This window comes from Microtus pennsylvanicus, chromosome 21, assembly GCF_037038515.1.
Source record: "Microtus pennsylvanicus isolate mMicPen1 chromosome 21, mMicPen1.hap1, whole genome shotgun sequence".
NCBI classification, from domain to species: domain Eukaryota; kingdom Metazoa; phylum Chordata; class Mammalia; order Rodentia; family Cricetidae; genus Microtus; species Microtus pennsylvanicus.
Window position 1 is genome coordinate 16,727,690 of NC_134599.1, and position 21,581 is coordinate 16,749,270.

General features: G+C 46.9%; 1 long non-coding RNA gene across 2 annotated transcripts; it reads right to left on the bottom strand.

Moving 5' to 3' along the window:
- Positions 1–2,070: 2,070 nt before the first annotated feature.
- On the bottom strand, positions 2,071–19,478 carry LOC142839520 (uncharacterized). Of its 2 annotated transcripts, none has more exons than XR_012908772.1 (3): positions 19,446–19,478; positions 7,652–8,071; positions 2,071–2,319 (listed from the first exon to the last, which is right to left on the bottom strand). It is a non-coding gene; the product is annotated as an uncharacterized LOC142839520 (long non-coding RNA). The 2 variants fall into 2 exon arrangements; XR_012908773.1 differs by lacking the exon at positions 19,446–19,478 and adding an exon at positions 11,234–11,353.
- Between the last annotated feature and the right edge of the window lie 2,103 nt (positions 19,479–21,581).

Sequence of the window (21,581 nt, forward strand, 5' to 3'; positions counted from 1 at the left end):
GATCCGCCTGCCTCTGCCTCCCTAGTGCTGGGATTAAAGGCGTATGCCACCATAGCCCGGCCACGTGACCATTCTTATACTTCCTCAGCCTTGTGAGCCTCCAGCTCCCTCCTGAAGGGGAAGTTCTAGTTCAGAGGAATCTGCTATACAAAATGGTGGCACACATCTGGAATCTCAGCGCTCCTGGTATCTACTCCAGGAAGCGACTGGTTTGAGATGAGACACTTAACCAGAAACAAGAGAGATACCACTTTAACATGGTGATGAATGGAGCCAGTCCCCGAAAGTTGAGAGCACATGTATGTGCATGTATGTATCACTTACAATGCAGTAATAGGAGAACCAGGAGTTCAAGGTCATCCCAGATACATAGGTGTTACAAGGAGCAGAAGCCTTTGTTTGTGCAGCCGCTCGGCTAGCTTACACCCAAAATAACCACATAGAAACTATATTAATTAAAACACTTCTTGGCCCATTAGCTCTAGTTTCTTATTGGCTAATTCTTACATCTTAATTTAACCCATTTCTATTAATCTGTGTATCGCCACGGGACTGTGGCTTACCAGCAAGATTCTAACCAGCGTCCATCTCAGGCAGGAGATCCATGGCGGTGTCTCTCTCACTTTCCCCTTCTTCCCAGCAGTCAGTTCTGTCTTCTCCACCTACCTAAGTCCTGCCCTATCAGGCCCAAAGATGTTTCTTTACTCATTAGCCAATGAAAGCAACATAAAAACAGAAGGACCTCCTACACCACATAGGCAACTTGGATTAACCTGGGCCTCTGTTTCAAAACAACAACAAAAGATTCAGCTTGACTTTGTTGTGCCCAGTCCATGGGTGTTGAAGGAGCAGCGGGCTGCTTCCTTCTGCCCGGCTCCTGGCCGCCTGGCTAGCTTATGCCCCGAAATAACAACACACAAAGTGTATTCTTTTAAACACTGCCTGGCCCATTATATCTAGCCTCTTCTTGGCTAACTCTCACATCTCAACTAACCCATTTCTAATAATCTGTGTAGCACCATGAGGCAGTAGCTTACCAGGAAGGATTCTAGCCTATGTCCAGCTTGGACCGGAGCTTCATCGCGTCTGTGTCCAGAGAGAAGAGGCATGGCGTCTGTCTCACTTCCCTTCTTCCCAGCATTCTGTTCTGTCTACTCCACCTACCTAATTTTCTGACCTATCAGACCAAGCAGTTTTCTTTATTGATTAACCAATGAAACAACAGATTGACAAATGACCTTCCCACATCACATGGGGACCCTAAAAGACCACCAGGGAGACCAACTCACCAAAATGCAAAAGCAAGGTTTATTATCATGCATGTGTACAAGCCTGCAGAGACCTCGTCTACACAGCAGCAAGAAGAGGTACCCAACCCTTCTAAAGAGCACTATTTAAAGGCAAAACCCAGAAAAGTTACATTAGCAGGGTTTGGGGTGATGGGCTCAATCCTTATTGGCTGACATTTGTCTAGGGGTATCCTGGTGGAAAGCGATGGGTGTGTGATGGCAGGTGATCCTATGTGCAACAGTTGGAATATTAGGAATTTCCTTTGGGTGGTCTGTTCCTGGGTAGTGCCTGGGTAGTCTCAGTTTATGATCTTTTCTACAATCAGATATTGCCTTAGGGAAAACTGCTGAGATTCAGTCCTCTATTAAGCTTATCATGGCTGCGTCCTACACATCCCCCTTCATAAGTACCGATGACAGGACCCAGTCATGGGTCCTGCTTGCCCATGGGTTTAAGGAGGTATTATTGGGACCTAAGAACCATTAGCTAACAGATTTTTCCAGGGCAGTGGCCAACCTACCAGGCCCTGTAGCTCTGATCTTTTGAGTACAACCAAATTGTAATTATAATCCTGGATGTCCTCTTTGGTTCTGTGGTTCTGCATAAAGAACCAAAGTGTCTTTTTTATTGTAGGACCATTTTAGTTAATAAATCCATTCATTGACATCTCTGGGCCTATTTTTCTGGTATATCAATGGGCACTATAGGTAGTCAGTTTGTCCCCCATGCCAGGAAGTTCCCCCTTGTCTCAGACTTTCAACCTATTCTGGGCAGGGAGCATGGGACAATGTGTTCCTTTCTGCAACTACTTCAAGCTGACATTGGGCATTGTCATCAGGGCCCGAGAAGGCTGAAAGGCTAGCCAAAGGTAAGGCGGGAACTCAGAAGCATCTGTTGAAGAGAGAGGGAGCAGTCACATCACCTGGACTGGTCCACATCAGCCTTCAGGAAGTCCAGGGCTCACAGCCTATCAGAGCAGGTTGTCGTCATCAACTGGTGCTTAGATGCATCTTCCAGCCAAGTGGAACCCTATTGAGATAAGTGTAAACTAGGAACAGAAGTTAAAATTTATGTACTTAAAGAAAAATAATACATTTGAAACTTTTAGGCCCATATTGAAAGCCTTATCACAGAAAGAAAAAGAAAGCAGGTAACAGGTATCTGTAAACAGAAGGAATAGACACATACCTTCGAGTCCTAGCAAAAACTACAGATTTTGGTTAGAGGAATGTGTATTGTTCTGCTGTCCAGGGAGCCAGGTATGGTTGGACAGAGAAGTCTTTGTCTTGATTAGAACCACCTTTAAATTCATATTTAAATGACAACCAGAATAAACCTAAAATTTTGAGCTTCTTACCGAAACAGTAAGTAGTCATTGCTCTATCGGAACTATACCATAGAAGGGGAAAGAATCAGAAACATTTTCCATATCTTAACCTGTATTTACATCTTAAATCATTTTTTAGGCCCTCAAAACTTAAGAACTTTTATCTCCTCAGACCTTTATATATCTTATTTTTAAATCAAGAGACCTAGTAGTTTTAGAAAAAGCAAGACTATAGATAGATAGATAGATAGATAGATAGATAGATAGATAGATAGATAGATAGATTACAAACTGGCTATAGCTTTGTGAAAGGATCTGGATACTTTTTGCTGCTAAACTGACATTCCTTCCTTCCTTCCTTCCTTCCTTCCTTTTTAATGGTTTTTCGAGACAAGGTTTCTCTTGTGGCTTTGGAGCCTGTCCTGGAACTAGCTCTTGTAGACCAGGATGGCCTCGAACTCACAGAGATCCGCCTGCCTCTGCCTCCCGAGTGCTGGGATTAAAGGTGTGCGCCACCACCGCCCTGCGAGCTATGACTTTTGCATCCTACAGAAGACAATGAGAAGCCGGGCGGAGGTGGCACACGCCTTTAATCCCTGCCCTCAGAAAGCAAAGGCAGATGGAGTTCTGAGTTTGAGGTCAGCCTGGTCTACAGAGCAAGTTCCAAGACTGCCAGGGCGACACAGAGAAACCCTGTCTCGAAAAACAAAACAAAGACATGAAGAGAAACTAGGTCAGAGTCTAGGAAATCATTTCCCATCGCTTAGCTGTGCAGAGGGTTCAGTGTGCCATTTCTCATAGCTGTCTTACCAGCTGAAGACACCAAGGCTTTGGTTGCAGGACCTGGAGAAACCGTGTTGTATTTGACCTGAAGATTTTCCTCTTGGGAGTTAGCTCTCACTGTACCAGAAAGTGCTATACAGGCTGCTGAGGGAGAAAAATCTTCAATATGGTGGAGTTTCCACTGCTCTAGGGCAGTGGGACCTGGGAGAACAGAGCCAATAAATGAGTCAGACAAGTCTCACACGGTAACCACTTTATCCAGAGCATCAGACAATTTGTGCTTTGAGGGTTATGAGGAGTCACATGGGTAAAGTGTCTGACCACAAGGGTACACCTCACGTGGCAAAAACGTGTTTCCCAAAGAGGCAAGTAAACAAATAGCAATGGCCATTTGTAATGAATCATCTGAAGCACACGCGCGCCTCTCTGCTATACCTGGGAGGGGCACGGAAGGGCAATCCAAGAACAGTTCTGTGGTTTCGAAGGAACTGGGCTCACAAGACTCTTGTTTTGTTTCCTTACAAGGACTTAGAATCTCCCTTACACAACTCCATCCTTGGACCGTGTTCTGACAGTGAACCCTGAATGCTCCAGACCGCCAGGCAGGATATGGCCACTGGTTTACCAGAGGTGTGACCGTGATAGAGGTAACCAACCAATTTCTGAGTGAATCTGAGGCCTGCTCCACCGGAGGGAATTCATGCCTGGTCTAAAGTCAAGGCTGGGGGGGGGGTCCTAGGGGAAAATCTCATACTATTGTTTAGTTAAATGAACATGTTGTCACCATGTCAACATGCCTTCTAAATATCTATATTTCTGCCTATGAATTAGTGCTTACTCAGCCTTGGCCAAAGCAGGTTTTTTGTTGTTGTTGTTGTTGTTGTTTTTTTGGTTTTCGAGACAGGATTTCTCTAAGTAGTCCTAGCTGTCCTTGAACTTGCTCTATAGACCGAGCTGGCCTCGAACTCACAGAGATCACCTGCCTCTGCCTCCTGAGTGCTGGGATTAAAGGTGTGTGCCACCACTGCCTGGCTCAAAGCAGCTTCTCAATGAAGTGAATGGTGGTTAACAAAGAGATTCATAACTGATCAAAGTGCTGAGAATAAGAGATTGTAAACTCTCAGCTCTGCGTGGAACATCTATATTCACTGCCTCAATGCTCAGGGAACATCACAGAAGAAGGGGAAGAATGGATACAAGAGCTGGAGGCTGGGGAGGAATGCTGTGAACACTGTCTTTGGCAATGACAAGGCCCTTATCCTAAAGAACCCACAGCAACCATTGTTACCCGCACAGATCACACCTACCAACATCCCAGCAGGGATGGGGAGGAATGCCCAAGGCTCCGCCCTCAGCTAAGGATTTATTCACACCTGCTGGTTGTTGTGGGAGGGAGGTTATTTGCTTTGCCAGGTTTGATGAATTGGACTTGGTGGGTCAGGAGGCTGGAGAGATGCTCAGTGGGTAAGAGCATTTGCTGGTCTTGCAAAAGACCCAGATTCGGTTCCCAGCACCCACACTGCAGCTCCTCATTCTTTTATATATATATATATATATATATATATATATATATATATATATATATTTATTATGTATACAATATTCTGTCTGTGTGTATGCCTGCAGGCCAGAAGAGGGCACCAGACCCCATTAAAGATGGTTGTGAACCACCATGTGGTTGCTGGAATTGAACTCAGGGCCTTTGGAAGAGCAGGCAATGCTCTTAAACTCTGAGCCATCTCTCCAGCCCCCAGCTCCTCATTCTTAACTCTAGTTCTGAGGAATTTGGTGCCTTCTTCCAGCCTGTGCACACACAGAGACTCACAAGCACACACACTGCACATGCATACATGTAGGCAAAGCACTTATACCCATACAATTAATCTTAAAAAAAATAAAAAGATTAATGGCTCAGGTCATTAATCCCAGCACTTAGGAAGCAGAGGCAGACAGAGCTCTGAGAGTTTGAGCCAGACTGGACTACGAACCTAGTTCCAGGACAGCCAGGGCTACACAGAGAGAAATGCTGTCTCAAAACTAAATAAATAAATAAATGTAAAAAGAGGACATGGAGAGGAGGGGAACATGTTGAGGAGTGTGGGGAGAGAAGGAGACAAGGGTTGGTGTGGTGTGTCACTGGGCCTGGCTGAAACATTTTGGTCCTCTAAGAAAAACACAAACTCAGGGCTGGAGAGATGGCTCAGAGGTTAAGAGCACTGGCTGCTCTTCCCAAGGTCTGAGCTCAATTTCCAGCACCCACATGGTAGCTCACAACCATTTGTAATGAGATCTGGTGCCCTCTTCTGGCCTGCAGGCATGCATGCAGGCAGAACACTGTATACATAATACATAAATCTTTAAAAAGAAAGGAGGGAAGGAAGGAAGGAAGGAAGGAAGGAAGGAAGGAAGGAAGGAAGGAAAGACAAGCTCCTATCTCTAACTCTAGCGTTCAGAGGCAGACACAGGTCACTGTTGTGGGGTATGCTGTTGGATAAAAATGGCCCCCAGAGGCTCACAAAGAACAGCATTATTTGAAAGGATTAGGACATAAGGCCTTGTTGGAGTGGGTCTGGGCTTGTTGGAGGAAATATGGCACAGGTGTGGGCTCTGAAGTTTCAGACGTGCTCAAGCGAGGCCCAGTGTCTCGCTTGCTCTCTTCCTGCTGCCTGGTGATCTGGCTGTAGAACACTCAGCCACCTCTCTGGCACCATGTGCCTACCTGCACTATGCTTCCCGTCATGACAATAATGGACTCAACCTCTAAACTGTAAGCCAGCCCCAGTTAAATGCTTTCCTTTATGAGTTACTTTAGCTAGGTAGTAGTGGTGCTTGCCTTTAATCCCAGCACTCGGGAGGCAGGTGCAGGCAGATCTCTCTGAGTTCAAGGCCAGCCTGGTCTACAGAGTAACTTCCAGGTCAGCCAGGGTTACACAGAGAAAACCCATCTCAAGAAACAAACAACAACAACAAAAAAAGTTGCTGTGGTCACATGGTCTTTCACAGCAGTAAATACATGGGGTATCCACCAGAGAAGACTGTGTGGAAACGGGTTTGAGCCAGCAGAAAGTCTTTATTAGCTGCCTGGCAACTACACTGGGTGTTAGGATCCCAGGACTAAACCTTTCTCAGGCTGAGCTTTTGAGCACAAAAACAATATTCCAGGTTGACGCATTACGGTTAACAAGAAGGGTTAGCCAGGAGCAGAGCTACTGAAGCCAAACAGCAAGGTTAGTACATTCAGAGCTGTTCCCAGAACCACGACCCACAGACTGATCATTTAAGTCTTTGCTTTCATTTCAGCAAGAGATGCTGTCTGTGTGCTGAGTTTTATGGCCCGAATAGTGTACCCATCATGGATCCAGTATGCTAAATTCCGGGTCCTGTTAAAATCACCACAAATTTGAGGTCAAATTGGTCTACCTCGGTGGTTCTCAATCTTCCTGATGTCGTGACCCTTTAATATATTTCTTCATGTTGTGGTGACCCCTGACCATAAAATTATTTCATTGCTACTTCATAACTAAGTTTGCTGCTATTATGAATTCTAAAGTAAATACCTGAATGGAGGTGGGAAGACACACCCTTAACCCAAATCTCCTGAGGTGGGAAGACCCACCTCTAATCTGAGTAAATATCTAATGTAAATAAAGATCCCCAAAGGGGTCTTGACATTCAAGTTGAGAAACATTGGTCTAGGGCTAGAGAGATGGCTCAGTGGTTAAGAGCACTGTCTGCTCTTCCAGAGGTCCTGAGTTCAATTCCCAGCAACCACATCTGTAATGAGATCTGGCGCCCTCCTCTGGCGTGTGGGTATACATGGAGGCAGAAAGTTGTATATATAATAAATAAATATATCAAAAAAAAAAGAAACCTTGGTCTGCATAGTAAATTTCAGGCCATCTAGAGTTAAAGGAGATTAACAAAACCCACAGAAAGCTTGGTGTGGAGAAGCTTGCCTTTGACTCTGGCACTCAGAGTTGAGACGGGAAGATCAGGGGTTCAAGGCCAATCTTAGCTACATGGCGAAGTATCAAAATGCAAAGGGTTGGGGACTGAGACAACGGCTCAGCCAGTAAGGTGCTTGTCACACAGCATGAGGACCTAAGTTCAGTCCCTAGCACCCAGGTAGAATGCTGGGTACACAGTGACGCCACATTCCAGAGCTGGGGAGGCAGAAACAGGAGGATAGCTGTATTAGAAGTTATAGAGTGATCTCTCTATATAGAAAGGGAACGTATTAGAATGACTTACAGGTTTGGTCCAGCTAATCCACCAATGGCTGCCTATGAACGGAAGGTCCAAGAAACTTGCAGTTGTTCCGTCATGAGGCTGGTCTTCGGTACATGCCAGAATGCACAAGAATTAGGTTCTAATGCCAGCGATGGAATGGACTCACTAACAAGTCAGAAGAAAGCAGGCGAAGAGCTAAACTTCCTTCTTCTACATCCTTACACAGGCTTTCCAGCAGAAGGCGTGACCCAGACTAGAGGCGGGTCTTCCCACCTCAGAGATGCAGACTAGAAGCGATTCTTCCCACTTCGGATTGAGCAGAAATCCCTCACAGGTGAGCCCCGGTTTCAGATATGGTCAAGCTGACAACCAGAAGAAGCCATTACAGTCCCTTTGGCCTCTGGCCAGTTGGTGAAGCCTAATTGTCAAGTTCCAGGTCCCCTGTGTCAGACAAGGAGCAGGTGTCAGGTGCTGGGAATGTTCTGGAAACAACAGATTTTGCCTCGAGAAGCTTATGTTCCAATGACTGAACTTGACAGACGAGAAAATACATAACCAAATAAATGAACAGTTGCAACGTATCATAAGTGCCATGGGAGGAAAAAAAGTACAATTTTCAAGAGTCTCTAACATGATGCAGTACTGGAAAACTATCAGGATTATGCTAGCAATAATAAGCATTTCGGGGAATGAAACAGGCAATTAGGTGCTCTGGGAAGAGCAAAAGCTGTGTGGAATGGAATATAATCAGTGTGGGAATTTGTCTTTGCGGTGAACAATATTTACATAGTCATCATGATTTAACTAAATGTAAAATGTCAGTTTGGAGGTAACAGATTGCCCAATTACCTAATGGGAGGGTCCAGAAAAGTCAGTAGAGGGGTAAAATGCATAAAGTAAATTTGTAAACATTGCAAACTAAGTGTTGTGATACAAGCCTATAGTCCCAGCACTGGGGAGGCAGAGGCAGGGGGGGATGGTACGCCAGTCTGTCCTACTGAGACATTAGTGAGCCCCTATCTCTAAACAAAACAACAACAATAACAATTGCAACTGTAGCACATTATTTAGGGAAACTGAGCTAGAGACTAACAAATGCCCTTGGAAATGATTCCCTCCAGCAAAGAGCCCGAGGTGGTAGAGGGGGCAGTCACAGGGGTTTGGCAGGGAGTAGGGAAACTTGCTTTGCGTTCATTGTTTCTGCCTGTTTCCTGCCACTTTGTCGCCAGGCCCTATCCCAGACACTAGAAACTCAGAAGTCAATGTAACAACTGAAACAGCCAACACTCAAATCCACACGGTGTTGTAGAGTGGTAAATATTGCATACAAAAGCAGAAGCGCAGGACCGGCTTAGAGACAGGCCAGTTCAGTGGATAAAGGTGCTCGCCCCTAAGCCCAGCAGCTGACGTTCAACCCCAGAACTCATATTGTGGAAGGAGAGAGCTGATGCCTCAACACACATGCCGAGGCAAATGCTCCTTCACCGCATGCATGTATAATATACATATACATTATACATATATACACATATACACATACACACTTACATATACACATATACATATACACATGCACATACACGTATACATATACACATACACATATACATGCATTCATAAATGTAATCTTTCGAAAAAAAAGAGAGATAGATAGGATGGGGAGAATTTTTTTTTTTAAGATTTATTTATTTTATTTTATGTGTATGAATGTTTGGCCTGCTTATATGTCTGTGCACCGTGTGTGTGCCTGGTGCCCTCAGCGGTTAGAAGAGGATGTTGGGTCCCCTGGAACTGGCCTTACAGATGGTTGTTAGCTACCACGTGAGCACTGTGGACTGGGTCTGTCGTCCTGCAAGAGCATTGAGTGCTTAACCAGGCAGCCATCTCTCCAGCTCCTGGTTTCAATTTTTTTTTTTGAGACAGTCTCATACAGTCCAGGTTGACCATGACTCCTTAGGTGACCAGAGATCGCCTTGAACCTCTGATCCTCCTGTCTTCATCTCCCAAGTGCTAGGATTTCATGGCTGTCCCCACTGTGATGGGTTCACATTGTGCTGGGTATGAACCTGGGTTTTGTGCTGGGTCTAAAGCCAGGGTTTTGAGACAGCCAGACAAGCAAGCACCCTAGCAACTAAGCTACACCCCAGCTCCTTCATTCTTCCTCATATCTGAATAAAACTCCACTGCACGGCATATTTTATTCATATATCTGAGCTCTTCCTCATTCCGCCGTTACGAGCCTTCACGCCGAGGTTTCTGTGTAAATGTTAATTGGTTCTCTTGGGTTCATGCCCAGAAGTGCAGTAGCTCATGTGATGACTCTAAGCTTACTTTTTTCCCCTCGGAAGGGTTTTAAACAGTTTAAATTCTTAATTATTGTGTGTATGACTGTGGCTGAGTGTCGAGAGCAGAGGGGTCATCAGAGGCCCAGGAGTGGGGATCACAGGTAGTTGTGAGACTCCTGACCTGGAGCTGAGACGTGTGCTGCTCCCCCTGAATTGCTGAGCTCTCTCTTCAGTGCCCTCGCCTCCTTCTCCTCTTTTCATACTCTTAAAATGTAGCCCTGGCTGACCTAGAACTCACTACGTAGACCAGGCTGTCCTCAAACTCACAGAGATCTGCCTGGCTCTGCCTCCCAAGGGTTAGGCTAGCAGTGTATGCAGCTGTGCCTGCTGTTAGTTGTTGTGACTGTTGTTTTCCTCTTCTACATTTTATTGTAGGTAGCTGGGCAGTGGTGGTGCACGCCTTTAATCCCAGCACTCGGGAGGCAGAGGCAGACCAATCTCTGTGAGTTCAAGGCCAGCCTGGTCTACAAGAGCTAGTTCCAGGACAGGCTCCGAAGCTACAGAGAAACCCTGTCTCAAAATATATATATATATATATGACAATATTTGCATGTACACACACACACACACATGAATTCCCCTTAAAGCCTATTGCTCAGTGTTGGAGAGATGCCTCAGTGGTTAAGAGCATTTACTGCTCTTGTACAGGACCTGATTTTGGTTCCCAACACCCATATCAGGTGGCTTCACGCAACCATCTGTGTAACTCCAGTTCCAGGGGATCCAACACCCTCTGGCCTCCTCAATCACCCGCACATACACAGTGCATATAAACTCATACAGGCGCACACACACCCATGCATATAAGCAAGCCTTCTGTTCTTCGTTGTGATCCCTGTATATAAATCAGCCTGCGATGCTGTGGGCTGCATCCTGGAGCAGGAAGCAAAGGACGACAGTGCAAGGTCGCTTAATGGTCCCTCACATCAGCATTGCACACAAGCGCGAGTCTCGGCCAGCGTCTATTTCTGATCTGGGTGCTGAGTGAGAGGATCAAGGAGCTGCCGCCTCGGAGACCTGCAGAAGCAAGGCCAAGCATGGGTTGTGAGTGTGGCATTGCCGAGCTGGCCTGCAAATTGGCACAGCCTGTGGCCAGAGGCACTAGCATATCTCTGCTGCAACCCAGGGACTGTGGGAACAGAGTGGGGGGCAAGAAGCTAAAGACGGCACAGCAGCCGGAGCCAAGTGCACAGAGGAGCAAGCCCTCATTCTAGCGTCCGTCCGCGGAGTCGCTCAGATGAGTCACCTCACTGCCTACCTTCAGATCTGGAATTCGACATCCTGTGGGCATTTCTGGCTTCAAACTCCATGGTTCCTGGCAGGAAACAGGGACTCTCTGTGACTCCAGATGGCTTTTCCTGTGGAGATTTTTGTTTCTAGTGGGGGTGGGGGAGGGCCTTCCTCGTGCTCTGGAAGGGATTGGGAGGTCCTGATTTCCACAGATTTGAAGCAAAGCAGCTCAGTTCAACAGAGCAAACACTGAGTGTCCTGGGTACCGAGCCACCTTTCTCTTTCACAGGGATAGTTGCATAGTTGCGGGAGATTCCTGTTCAGGCTTCCAACCTCGGCGGCCCTTTCTCCACACACTGAGCAGAAAGACCAAGAGGCACTGCTATCCCTAATGGCCCAGGGGACCCCTGGATTCTTCCACCTCTGCAGGTTCTTCGCCCCATCCCCTCCCTCCCCTCCACAGGAACACTCCGCTGCCGCATGGCCTCCGTAGTCTGGCCTAGCTTCTCCCCCAGTTGCCACTGCTGTTTTGTTTTCATGAGCTCTGCATTTCAGTCCAGAGTTCTGGGGACCTAGTCCAGGCTCTGTGCATGCTAGCCAAGCCTTCTCCAGTTTGGCCTTAACTCTAGCCTTCCCGTTAGTCTTTCTTGGTTAACTTCCTTGAAGCCTTTGTTCAAAGTCAACCTCATGAGAGACTTCCCTGACCTTAGTATAAAATAGCACCCCAGGGGGTTGGGGCGACAGAGCAGAGGTGTGCTTGCCGTGCAAATGTGAGTTTAGAGCACTAGGCTCCCGCGTAACAGCTGTATGTGGCAGACAGTGGGTGCCTATGTCCCCTTACTGGGGTGAGACAGCGACAGGTTGATCTCTGGAGGTTCCTGGCCAGACAACCTAGCCAAATTGCTGGGTTCCAGTTTCAATGAGAGACCCTATCTCGATCAAGTAGAGAATGATGGAAAAAGACTCCTGACATCTCGACTCTGGACTCCTCATGCATGCGCATGCATGTCTGAACAAGCGCGCGCACACACACACACACACACACACATGCAAACCCTATTAGAACGCCTAGCCTTTCTCTCAGTTCCCTTGCCCTAATTTATTTTCTTCATAGTACTTACCAGAGCCCTCGTTACATGTTTATTTACCTCTCATCCATCCATGCATACACACACAGAGAGACACAAACACACCCCAAACCATGAGCTTATGGCAGAAAGGACGGTTGCTCTAGGTTGGTTCAGATCCGGCAGTCGAGGCCTCCTCTGGGAGAAGCTCCTCTGCACCAGTTCTGAGGTTAGCAAAGACGAAGGCGCTCTTCTGCAGCAGTCCGGAGATTAGCAAAGCCTAAAGCGTGCGCTAGAGAGGATATGCGGCTTTTCCACTAAGGTCTCCGATAAAGCTCTTAAACAGGGTTTGGTGCTCAGGGAACCGTGAGTTCAGAGAGGGCATTTGGCCCAGGGTCGAGCTGTGCTCATCACAGGACGCAGAAAGGCACGCTTGCTGCTCGGGTCCCCAAGTCCCGGAGCTGCGGTTTGAGTGAGGGGAAACAGGCTGATTATCTCCTTGAAGATCTCAGACAGGTTCCACAGGCCCAAAGCTGTTTGGAACTCAAGCAGGCCATTACAATCCCCCACAGTAGATCAACCCTGCCCCCTGGTGGCCATACAGGGCAAAGCCTCCTCCGGACTCAGGCAAAAGAACCTAGCTTTCTTGTGGACATATTAGAAGACATAACATGTGAGATTTGGGAAAAAAGAATCACATCAACTAGGTGTTGGAGCGAACGCCTGTAATCCCAACACTAGGAAGTCTGAGGCAGGATGATCAGGAGTCCAAGACCAACTTGCTTAGGCTACATAATGAGTTCAAGGCCAATTTGGGTTACGCGAGACCCTGTCTCAAAAGAGAGCACAATATTGTTACAGTGACCTCATTATCTAGGTGTGATGTACGCAAACCCCAGAACTCAGGAGGCAGACGCAAGTCTACAGCAGGCTTGTTGCTAGCCTGACCTATATATGAGTTCCAGGTCATACAAGGCTACACAGCAAAACCGTCTCCAAATAAGACAGGGCATTGTGGAGCACACCTTTAATCCCAGCGCTTGGGAGGCAGAGGCAGGTGGATATCTGTGAATTCGAGGACAACCTGGTCTACGTAGTGAGTTCCAAAACAGCCAGACCTACATAATAGAAAGACCCTGATTAAAATATCAAAATACAAACAAAACAAAGCGAAAGGGCTGGAGAGATGGCTTGGTGGTTAAGAGCGCATGCTGCTCTTCTGGCGGACCCGAGCTCAGTTTCAAGTACCCAAGTGGGATGGCTTGGCCTATAACTCCATCTCCTGAGGATCGAACATCTAGGAAGCCGTCTGCTCACACATGCACACGCATGCACACACACACACACACACAAATTAAAAACAACCACAAACCAGGCAGTGGTGGTGCACACCTTTAACCCCAGCATTTGGGAGGCAGAAGCAAGTGGATCTCTGTGAGTTCAAGGTCAGCCTGGTCTACAGAGTGAGTTCCAGGACAGTCTCCAAAGCTACAGTAAAAAAAACCAAAAAATAAAATAAAAAATAAATAAAAATAAAAACAACCAAAAAAAATCAAATCATCTTTTGAAGATGTGTTTATTTGGGGGCAAGTACTCGCGCCATGAGCACAACACTGCACTTGCGTGGTCAGGGAACATGAACTTCACAGTCTCAGGTCTCTACCTCCGTGTAGGAGCTGGGGTAACAGTCCAGCCACATGAGCTATTTTTCACGTGGGTTCCAGGGACAGGGGTCGAACTTGGATGTATCTGATGGAGGAAGGTCATTGGTTAATTAAATAAAGAAACTGCTTGCCCTGATAGGTTAGAACATAGGTGGGTGGAGTAAACAGAACAGAATGCTGGGAGGAAGAGGAAGTGAGCTCAGAGACACCATGCTCCCCTCTCCCGGGCAGACGCATGAAGCTCAGACCCAGGATGGACATAGGCTAGAATCTTTCCTAGTAAGACTGATGCTACACAGATTATTAGAGATGGGTTGATCCGGATATGAGAATTAGCCTGTAAGGGCTAGAGTTAATGGGCCAAGATGTGTTTAAAATAATACAGTGTCCGTGTAATTATTTCAAGGCATAAGCTAGCAGGCGGCCGGGGTGCTGGGGACGCAGCCCGCCACTCTTATTACTACATGTATCAGGCACACAGGGACACGCTGGTCCTCTGAGCCACCCCCATTGTCCTTTGGCGGAAGTGGGGGTTGGGGTTTTATTATTTATTTAGTAATTTTTTTTGTGTTTTGTTTTTCGAGACAAGGTTTCTCTGTAGCTTTGGAGCCTGTCCTTGAACTAGCTCTTGTAGACCAGGCTGGTCTCGAACTTACAGAGATCCACCTGCCTCTGCCTCCTGAGTGTTGGGATTAAAGGTGTGCACCACCACCACCCGGCCTTATTTAGTAATTTTTTTTTTGGTGTTTGTTTGTTTGTTGCTTTGTTTTGTTTTGCTTTGCTTTGGGGTTTGTTTGTGTGTTTGGTTGGTTGGTTTGGTTTGGTTTTTCAAGACAAGATTTCTCTGTGTACAGCACTAGATATCCTGGAACTTACTCTGTAGACCAAGCTGGCTTCAAACTCACTTACCTCTCCCTCCCAAGTGCTAAGATTAAAGGTGTGCGCCACCACACTTGGCCCTATTTAGATCATTTTTATAATCCTCCTGCTCCTGGAGTTTCCACCGAATTTTGTTGTTTGTAGGTCCTCTGTTCCATGAAGAACATAGAGAGCACCTCCCACATTGCAGGCACCAGCTTAGAAGCAGAATTACTTAGGATACAGCTTCTCTCAATCCTGCTTATAATCACCCTGGGCTCCTCTGCCCTGAAACCTCCACTCCGTGACATAAACTATATTGTCACATACTTGGCAGGAAAATCATTGCTTAATGGCCACAAGCAGCCACTGAGTAAATGCCCTCAGCCGTTTGTCTAGTAAAGAGCCGCCATAAGTGACTGCTTCTTCAGATCAGAATGAGGCAGAATGATGAGTGTTTAGTCTCTGCAGGAGAGAGCTCAAGATGGTCATTACTGCCTCCGCGGCCTCCACCCCATGCCTGAGAGTTCCAGCAACAAAGTCACGACATCCAATATCAGAGTCCACCCGCGAGGGGCCTTGCTAGGAACAGAGCAGTAACCGGAAGGTATCAGCAGCCTGACTTAACCATGGGCCCACATCCCTGGCAGAAGCTGCTGCGGCAATCCCAGTAACTCAAGAGGGAGAGGCAGGAAGATCAGGAGTTCAAGGCTAACCTCAGGACATAGCAACTTCCCAGGCAGCTTGGGCTACAAGACATCCTGGTTTGTTTTTTTTTTTAAGAATGATCCCTTGCAATAACCTGTTAAGAAGCACGCTGGATGAAAAGAGCGCATTCATAATGCCAACACAAAGAAGAGCTGTTCAGAAATTCATTAATGAGAATCTTATAAATCCTCTCTAAATGAAAGATGTGGGCTTGAGGAACATGACAGGCTTGAATAAACGGAAAGATACATGTTGTACGGAACAAAAAAGAACAGCGCTGTGCCCAGTGCCGCGCTGTGCCCAGTGCAGTAGGCAAGTGTGTGATCCTAGTATTCTGGAGGTAGGTGGGGGACTGGGAGTTTACAGTCATCTTTGGTGCATAGAGAACTGGAGGCCATCAGGGGTAGGCATATCTCTTTGGGTTTGTTGGATGTCAGCATTGTTAACATAGTGAGAACATGTATGTGTGAGAAGATGCTTCCCTAATTTTTGCCAGATATGTATTGCTGTGGAATATTATTTTAACTGTGCAAAAAGATGTGTTATATTTGTTTGTGGTGTGGAATATTACTTTAACTGTGTAAAAGGTGTGTTACATTCGTTTATGCTGCATTTGTTTAACGATGTAAGGATGTGTATTTAATTATGTAAAGATGTGTTGTATCTGTTTCCCCTTGCCTGCCTAAGACATCTGATTGGTCTGATAAAAAGCTGAACAGTCACTAGCTAGGCGGAGAAAGGATAAGTGGGGCTGGTGGACAGAGAATAAATAGGGGAGAGAAAAAGAGAGGGAGAAAGAGAGAGACATGCCTGGGGCCAGAAGCCAGGCAGCTGCCAGACAGACCGGATCAGCAGTGAGAGTGAGACACACAGGAGGAAGAGAAAGGCTGAGGCCAAGGGCAGATAAAGAGAAACAGGTTAATTTAAATTAAGTGAGCAAGCCGGATATGAGCCTAAGCTAGGCCGACCGTTCATAACTAATAAGTCCCCCTGTCATAATTTGGGTGCTGGTTGGTGGCCCAAAAGCAAAAGCCTGGTATTTTCATAGATAGACAAAACCTTCTGTTCTGTCCTCCCTTTCCAACCCCAACCTCTCTGCAGAGCCCATGCCAGTGGGGTGATTTTGAATGTTTTATGTGACTCTCCCAGGAGGCTAAGAAAGCAACACTAAAAGTCATCTGGCAAATAAATAAGCGACAAGAGGCAATAAACCTCTTAACAGGGTCATCTTACTAGGTGGCAAAAGCAGGGTGAAGCTGAGGCAGCTTGGCCTGAGCTCCAAAGTCGGCAGAAAAATCAATGAGACACACCGGACCGGACATGGACCCACTCGCTGTATGTGGATGTTTCAAATACTCTCAAAGTGGTGCTAAATCAATGGGGAAATAGCACAGGAGAAAGGGAACCATTCACAGAGCAATTAAATATGGATCCAAACCTTTTCCTTTTCATCAGAATTAACTGCGGGTGGGTTCAAAATGGAACCCTCAAAAAAAAAAAAAAAAAAAACAGGACCATTGAGCTTATGGGGAGCGGTATGCATTCATTAATCTGAATCTTTAAAATGTAAAGCGCCCTTGTGGCAAAAATACAGCTAGACAATAGATAAACTGGGGGAAATATTTGCACCACAATGAGAGACGATATCCTTAACTAGGAAAAAGGACTAGAAATCCATAAAGCACACAGAGTGAACCCAGCAGAGACACCGAGATCGATGCAGGATAGACGTGTGGGAAGCCCATCTCAACGCTTGACGGTTAAAATACAAATTAAGACGAGAGGAAAGTGTCAAATGATTAACAAAGACACCGGGAAGTGCTCTTTCGGGTGGGATTATTTGTGGAAAGGGAAATTGCTGGAGCCTTTCAGGGTGGTGATTTAACAAAAGTCATCAACATTTTAACTGCTTACGCCAATCAAGCCAGCAATTCTACTTCTAAGGATTGATCTCTGCGGTATTTTCTCGACACGGCAAAAAGAAAAAGAAAAGAAAAGCTAGGACTGAAGGTGGCTAGGATGGAGGATGCCTAGGGCAGAGGCTGGCAGCCTGGATTGGGTGGCTGGAAGAAGCTCTGGCACTGCTTGCAAGAGAACAAGAGTCGAGAGCTGGGCTGGTCTTGCTAACGTTACTTATAGATACATTAGTGTAACTATACAATCCTGGATGGGGGTAATAGAGGGAGCTGGCTGCAGGCAGCAGGCTAGAGCCTGGCAGTGAATGAGATGGCTGCCTTCTGCACTTTTATTTACTACGCGCCGTGGGGACTTCTTTTTTCTTTAACCTTTCTATTTTTTGTTTACTTTAATTTGGGTGTGTGGTGTTTAGTGTTTGTGGTTGTCCATGAAGGCTAGAAGAAAGCATTATGTCTCCTAGAACTGGAATTACATGTGGTTGGAAGATGCTCTACTCAGGTATGGGGATCTGGCTCAGGTTTCCTGAAAGAGCACAGATAGGTGCTCTCAACCACGGAGGTCTCTCTAGCTCCCCAAAGCTTTTTATTTATTTTTTAAATATTTATTTATTTATTATGTATGAAATATTCTGTCTGTGTGTATGTCTGCAGGCCAGAAGAGGACACCAGACCTCATTACAGATGGTTGTGAGCCACCATGTGGTTGCCAAGAATTGAATTTAGGACCTTTGGAAGAGCAGGCAATGCTCTTAACCACTGAGCCATCTCTCCAGCCCCTCCCCAAAGCTTTTTAAAAATAAAAAATTGTTATTTTATGCATATAAGTATTTTACCTGAATGTATGTGTTAGAAATAAGCTTAAGATCACACACACACACAAAAAGGCCATCACTTCAACTGAAGTGTCTGGACAAGGCAAAAGCTTACTCCTGCGTGCTCTAGGGGGTGCGTGCTCAAGTTGGGAGTGGCAGTACACACCTGAAGTTCCAAAACTGGGAGGCAGAGGCAGGTGGATCTCTGTGAGTTGGAGGCCAACCAGGTCTACACAATGAAATCCAGGACAGCCAGGACTACACAGTAAGACTTTGTCTCAAAAAACAAAACAAACACACAAGGTGGTTTACTCCAAAGAACAATCACAGAGCCAGGAAGAGCAATTGTTTTTTTTTTGTTTGTTTGTTTGTTTGGTTTTTTTTTTTTTGGTTCTTGGTTTTTTTTGGTTTTTCCAGACAGGGTTTCTCTGTGTAGCTTTGGAGCCTGTCTTGGAACTCGCTCTGTAGACCAGGCTGGCCTCAAACTCACAGAGTAAAACTCTGCTTCCCAAGTGCTGGGATTAAAGGCACGTGCCACCACCACCCACCTGGGCAGTTGGTTTTTACTCTAGCCCAGGTGACTGTCTTTTCCCCACTTGCTGCCACCTGCCCTTGCAGTCTTATTGACTAAACCCTAAAAGAATTGAGGCACAGGAAATGAAGGAGGAAAGGGAAAGGGACCACTACTCCGGCCATCAAATTCCTGGAATGTTGTGACCCATTGTGCAATCAAAGGTTTGAGGGGGGGCAAACATTTGCATAAAGATTTCAAAAGGTGGGGGAGAGAAAAAGTTTCGATTTCCTGACCTAGACACACATTTTAAAGTATTTGATAAAAGAGACTCGTATTTAATATTTCTTTCATATATGTGGACTGCATGCTTGCCTGGCACCCCCAAGGAAGCCAAAAGAGTGAGTCAGATCCCCTGGAAGGGAAGTTACAGGTGTTTGCCAGCTGCCACGTCCCCCACCTTTAAAAAATAAAACAAGCCGCGCGGTGGATCTCTGTGAGTCTGAGGCTGGCAGCGATCACTCTGGACCAGCTGCAGAGGCCTAGGTCTGAGGCTGCAGACCTGCAACTCCAGTCATCACCAGAAGGAAGCCCGCCCTGTCCCCTAGGCCTGCAGGGGCACAGAGCACCGCCCTGCTCTGCAGGTTCCTGCCGGTCCCTGCCACGTGACTTCGCAGAGGAGAAGCCAGAGGCGCTATCCTCACCTGGTGTGTCCCTGGAGGCCCCGGAGGAAGGTGACAGCCGTGACAGCTCCTCCAGCTGCTCCCGGCTGCCTGTCATTCTGCCACTCATACCCCAGGCGTGACATTGTGTGGGCAGGAATAGGTGGGGGCTTCCATGTTCTTCCCTACGGAAGCGAATGCTGAGAGCCCAGCTGGGAACTTTTGGTGGCTGCAAAGAAAGTCAGCCTGAGCGGGAGAGGAGGGGCTCTCTGACAATCAGGTGAAAAAACACTAAAGGCCCTAAGAGAAAGCCCAGAAACCCCACTTCTGGGTATTTTACGCTAATGCAAGTGCGCCCAGGAACGTGTGGCATAAGCATGCGCTCTCAGAGGCCTGGCTGGAAGCCTAGCAGCCGGAAGGGCTAATTGTGAGCCGTGAAGGACCGGTCATGGCTGTAGTCTAACCTGGCGAATGCTCTAAGAAGAGGAGTTGACCAGGGTTCTTGCGGAAAACTGCGTTTTCCCTCCCTCCCTTCTTCTTTTAAGATTGTGTGTATGTGTGTGTGTGTGTCTGTGTGTGTGTGTGTGTTCATGTGGGTACTCACACTTGACATACTGAGTCATTTCCCTAGCTTTGCTTTTTCTTTTAATGGAAAAAAGGTATTTATAGGTTAGGGTTTGGATTTATTTATTTATTTATTTGTTTTTGTCTCTTGGAGGACATTTTGTGAAACGGTCAGTATAGCCTCAAACTAGATAAAAGTAACCAAGACTGGGCTTGAACTACTAGTCCCGGTCTCCACCTCCTCCAGTCACAACAGGACACAGACAGTAGCCTTAGCCCATCCCCTGCAGACTTCTCCAGTCCTACGCATGGACATGGAGTCTACGTATATCATGGCGGAATTGTCTTTAGGATTTTTTACATTTATTTATCATGTGTTTGTGTGTAGATGGGCACACGGATACACACGTGCCACTGCAGACATATGGAGGTCTCGGCTCTCCCGACTTCCACCACATGCCTTCTGGCACTTGAACTCAGGTCACCAGGATTGGCGCAAGGGCCTTTACCCATGGAGCCATTTCACAGGCCCTACCTAAGGAACTGTCTTTTTTTTTTTTTGGTTTTTGGAGACAGGGTTTCTCTGTGGCTTTGGAGCCTGTCCTGGAACTCGCTCTGTAGACCAGGCTGGTCTCGAACTCACAGAGATCCGCCTGCCTCTGCCTCCCGAGTGCTGGGATTAAAGGTGTGCGCCACCACCGCCCGGCTAAGGAACTGTCTTTTAATGAACACACTTGTATGTAGAGGGAGATGGTGGCTGAGAGATTTGACCGTGAGAGCCCCTTCTCCCATGTCTCAGTGGTTTCTTTCTTTGGGGATTAAGGTGGAGTTTTGTTTATTGTTGTTGGTTTTTGGGGGGAAGTGCTTTTTTTTTTTGAAATGGTATAATGTAGCCGAGGCTACAACTCACCAGAGAGCCTGGGTGGCTGACTCCCGGTGTGGCCGTTCCTGGGGACCAAGCCACCCCTCCTAGAAGAAAAACCCAGATACCACTGGAAAAGAAAGAAGTCTGTATTTCAAGAGACACACACAGACCTCTGTCAGAGCTCACTGGCCCAGCCAGCGTGACACTGTGGTCCGCTCTGATCAGCCAGAGGCCAGAGGTCACAGGAACCTGGCGAGGAACCAGAGATGGGGCTGACAGGCTCTACAGGTTGGACCTGAGGCTGGGAAGCCAGAGGGAAAATGAGCGAATGGAGGAAGATGTGGGACACAGCCCAAAGGGACCATGGGCTGCAGCCTGGAACCTTCTTTCTAGTTGCCTTCCCTGGTTCGGGCAGCTGGGCTCCAAGCAATTAGAATGGGTAGTCTAAATCCTATAAAGTCGGCCACTAAGCCAGCACACAGGGAAGTCTACAGGGAAGGTAGGAAAGAAGCCATCAAAATGATAGAGGCCTGCCTGCCTTCCATGGCTGGGGGTCCTTCCTCCGCCCAAGGCTGACTGGGCAGCCAGGACCTGGAGGGAGAGAGAGGAGCCAGGACTGAGTTCTAGCCCAGGGAGAAACAATGGCTCAATACTAACACCAGAAGGTGGTGCCCATTTTTCAGAACCCAACACATTTTACACCCCGACAACCCGGGGGAGGTTCTTCATTGAGCCCATTTCACAGATGG